Genomic DNA, 4501 nt, shown 5'->3' on the forward strand with positions numbered 1-4501 from the left:
GTAGGGGGAGCTGGTAGGCCTGCAAAGAACAGTAAAGACATTAGTCGCTCCAACTGTCCTGCTTTATTTCCCTTCCCCTTCCCCAGACACTGATACTTTCTTGCTAGAGGTTTCTCCCAGTGAGTGGTAGAAAACCTCCAGTGACCCAACAGCTGTGAAACACGGCTGTCGAATCCAGGTTGCAGAGCCGTTTGCAAGACAGTTGGGGTGATATCCATGTCTACAGATTGCTCAGGGAACATCAAACCTCAAGGGGCTTGGAGAGGGAAAACTTGGCTGGCATTTGGGAGTCTGGCAATTTAAGAATCTCCCTCCCCTGCCCCTGAAGCCTCCTGGGGACCCTGTCAAGGTGAGTGCACGAACCAGACAGCAGCATCCCCTTTTTTTATTATTGTATTTATTAAGCACTTACTAAGTTCCAGGCACTGTACTAAGCGGTGGAGTAGATACAAGCTAATCAGGTTGGACTAAGTTCATGTCCCACATGGGGTTCACAGTCTAAATCTCCACTTTACAGATGAAGTAACTGAGGCACAGAGAAGTGAAGTGACTTGCCTAAAGTCACACAGCAGACATGTGGTGGAGCTGGGATTAGAAAGTGGGTCCTTCTGACCCCCAGATCTGTGCTTTATCCACTAGACCACACTGTTTCTTGGCTCCTGGACAGAACAGCTGCTTGAGGAGTTTGCGGGAGGCCTGGCCCAGAGGTAACCTAACTGATCGGTTGCCAGGCTAAAGGGGTAAGCTGGAGGCTCACCAAGGAGCAGCATTCCAGAACAGCGAGAGAAGCCCCACAGGACCCTCGGCATCTTCACCCACCGCTGGACTAGGTAGCCAGCAAGCCTGTTGATTTGACACCTTCCCTGCAGAACAGAATCAATCTGATTGGATGTTTCCCTGAATGACAATAATAATAATAATCATGACAATAATAATTGTGGTATTTCTTAAGCACTTACTACCTGCCAGACATTGTACTAAGTGCTGGGGTAGATATAAGGTAATTGGGTTGGATACAGTCCCTGTCCCACATTGGGCTCACAGTCTTAATCCCCATTTTACAGATGAGATAACTGAGACACAGGGAAGTGACTTGCCCAAGGTCACACAGTAGACAAGAGGCAGAGCAGGAATTAGAACCTAGAAGAGCAGGAATTAGAACCTAGATTCTTCTGACTCCCAGGCCATTATGAAGAGATGGGGAGGACTACCTTGGAAACCCAAATTCTGGAAGAGGTAAACATTCTCTTTTGGTGACCACCTGGACAGTGGGTGGCGAGTGTGACATTTGAAGGAAGAGGAGATGAGGAGCCTGGAGAAGAAGAGGCCCAAGTGGCCCTTGCCACGACCACCTGTTGGAGAGCAAATTGAAGCTCAGAGCGCAACTGCTCTCGCACCACACTGAGGGCAGGAAGATTTGCAGAGGAGGGTTTTAGGTGAGATTGAAGAGGATGTTCTAATTGCGAGAAGGGAGAGACAATGGTGGGTGTTAGGAAGGGAAATGACAGCATTTCCTTCTCTAAAAGGGAGAGAGCTGCCTTCTTAAGGACGATCAGGGCAGCAGGATGATCTAAATGACCTCTCAAGCTCTCCTTCAGCTCCTTCTGAGCTCCCCAGCCTCATAAAGAGTACTGCTCAATGATTGGAAAAGGAAATCCTCATTACAATGGGATCCTGTCAATAAAGGCAGCACCCAAGTCAGGAAAACCCAGGACTGGCCTCTCTGATGAGGCTAGATTACCAGGTCCCTCATGGGGCTCACAGTCAAAGTAAGAGGTAGCACAGACATTGAATTCCTGTTTTACAAATGTGGGAACTGAGGCATAAAGTATCAATCAATTACTCATGTGTATTGAGCAGGCACTGGATGCAGAGCACTGTATTAAGCATGTGGGAAAGTTCAATGTAAAGAAATGAAGTGATTTGCCAAAGGTCACACAGCAGGTATGTTCAGAATCATGATTAGAACCCAGGTTCTCTGACTCCCAGGCAGAACCAGGAATCCTGGTGGAGAGAGGGAAAAGGAAGATGGACTGAGGTCTTAGAAGGTGAATAGTTCCTGTCATAGCCTGCGAAACATATGGCGCTGGGTGGGGAAACCCCATGTTTCTGCTCTGTCCCGGCCCCCCAGATCCAGCCACTTAGCATGTTGGACAAGGATGTGGCGGCAGAGACCTTGGAATGCTGCTGAATTTGCTTAGGTCCTTTGCCCTTGGCCCAGAATTCCAAGGGATCAGCTCCTCCTCAGTCCCCACCTGCTATGTTTTCCATAGGGCAGAAGATTCTAGGAGGAAGGGGCCTGTGGCACCTGCATCTCTGGAGAACTTGACAAGGTGACCTCTCTTCTCAATTCCAGGTTTAGCCAGCTGCATGGAAGTAGAACAGGGGATGAACCAATTGAACTCTCAAAATCCTTCTATGACTCTACATCCTGTGGGTTCAGAGTCTGAGAACGTGAAATTCTTCCACGACAGATATGGGACAGGGAAAAAGGAGAATCTCTGGATCTCTGGCCTTAAGTCAAGCCCATGTGATGGCTGGGAATGAGGTCCCCTCCCTAACAGCTGATGTCAAGTCCCCGATGGCGTCAGGCATGTTCTGTTTCTGACTCCCTCTTCACCAGACTGCTCCTCTCTCTAAGCCCAACAACCACTCATGGACTGACAGAATAAATTTGCATCCACAGCTCCAATTACACTGGATCTCAAGCCAGAAGAATGAATGAACTCTTCATCTCTGGAGAGGTTAGAAAACAAGCAGCCATCTCTCTGAGCAGGCCAAGTAGCCAGAGACATATCCAGGGATCCTCTTAGAGGCCTTCCATTACTACGATGCACTAAGGGCTTGGGCCTTGCCTGCCAGGAAAGGCTCCCTGAAGCTTCTGGGAAATATTCTACTAGGTAAAAGGTTCCCAGACATGGTCCCCAGACTCTTTCAGTGCTCTTATCCTCACTGGTTTGTATAAGAGCCTAAGAACCTTAATCTCCCAATTTCATAAGCTCCTTGAGGGCAGGGAACAGGATTAGAACACAGGTCCTTTTGAATCCCAGGCCTATGCTTAACAAATACCATAAATAACTTCTCGGAATCTTTTTGGCAAAGAGAAACTGAGTCTGCTGCACTCCTCCTAGAGAACCAAGACTACACCTTCCGTATCTCCCCACTTGTCAGCTTCTCCAGTGCAAAGACTCTGTCTTTTACTTATACTGTATTGTCCCAAATGCTTAGTACACAGTGTCCTGCACAGTCAGATCTTAGTAAATACCATTAATTGATGGAGTGAACGATTACTGTTTTATCTTGAAGGAAGCTGGAGAAAAACTCAAAATGGTGGTCATGGAAGAAGGTTCCATCTGGGTCTGGAGTATAAGTTGGCCTCCATTACAGCAGCAGAACGCCGCAAAATGGCATGTCCATGCTGTCTTGGCCTTCCGGGCAGAATAATCCATTCTTTTGTTTGTTTTCACACTAATCCGTTTAAGTTTTTCATTTATCTCCTACTGGGTAAAACCAAAAGCAAGAGGGTGAAATTGCCTAATACAGCAGGATTGTATTGTCTGCATAACTCAGACCATGGGCCCCGAGGGGGAGGACTGTGTCTCCGCCTGTACTGCACAGCATCAACAAATAAAAACAACGTAAATACTGCAGACGGTTCTTTGAGGTTTAAATGATTTCCTGAAAAGTGCTATTTTTACTCTGTGTGCTGTCAATTAGTTTGGAGCAGTAATTCCCAGCTAAGAAGCTCAGACTGGGCAGAGTGGGAGGGAGCGGTCAAAGCTATCGTCCCGGCTTCTGGTTCTCTGACGCTCAAGCCATCCCGGGAAGATTAGCCCGCTACCTTTTTCAGAAATCATCTTCCTCGGTTCTAATCTAAATCTTTCCCACTGCAGTGGGATCCCAGTCTCTCTGGTCCCACCTCCGGTGGACCAGGAACGTGGCCGCGCCTTCGTTGCTCCTCAAAGACCATCAGCCAAAAGCTGGAATGAGGCTTGGATGCAGGCAGCGATGCTCTATTTGTTGAGGAGCCAATAAAACGCCTTTGACCACGGAGTCAGTCGGCCGTTTGGTGACCCTCCGCATGATTGATGAGGACCCGACTTTTCCACTAACCCAGGCTTGCTCGTCATAAGCGGTTGGTGGCGCCTCGGTCATGTGCAGCCTTCTGTGAAGGCTCATGGGAAACTTCTGCTCGCTACCCTGGCTGACCACAAGCTGGATCAGACAAAGTGTTTTCTGATAAATTGACTTCATATGTCTGCCTGGAACAATTGGTGGTGAACTGTGGGTACGTATTCCACTCCCAATGGAACTTATCTGCCCAGTCAAGTTGCTTCATTATTCAAGAAATGATTATTTATGATGTAAGATAGCTTATCTTGCAGAGAAAAGATAAAGGCAGCAAAAAAACAGAAAGAGTTCATGTTTCCAGACCAATGAAGGATAATAAAAGAGGCCTCCCAAGGGGTCTCGGGGGAAAAAATAAACCTGTTCAGGGAGA

The 4501-nt window shown here is 47.7% G+C and overlaps 1 long non-coding RNA gene across 1 annotated transcript; it reads left to right on the forward strand.

The window, feature by feature from the left end:
- The first annotated feature begins 1254 nt into the window (after positions 1-1254).
- Positions 1255-4053, forward strand: LOC114815170. Its single transcript, XR_005660558.1, has 2 exons — positions 1255-1436; positions 3894-4053. It is a non-coding gene; the product is annotated as an uncharacterized LOC114815170 (long non-coding RNA).
- Positions 4054-4501: the final 448 nt, after the last annotated feature.

This window comes from Ornithorhynchus anatinus, chromosome 11 (genome assembly GCF_004115215.2).
Source record: "Ornithorhynchus anatinus isolate Pmale09 chromosome 11, mOrnAna1.pri.v4, whole genome shotgun sequence".
Taxonomy (NCBI): Eukaryota; Metazoa; Chordata; class Mammalia; order Monotremata; family Ornithorhynchidae; genus Ornithorhynchus; species Ornithorhynchus anatinus.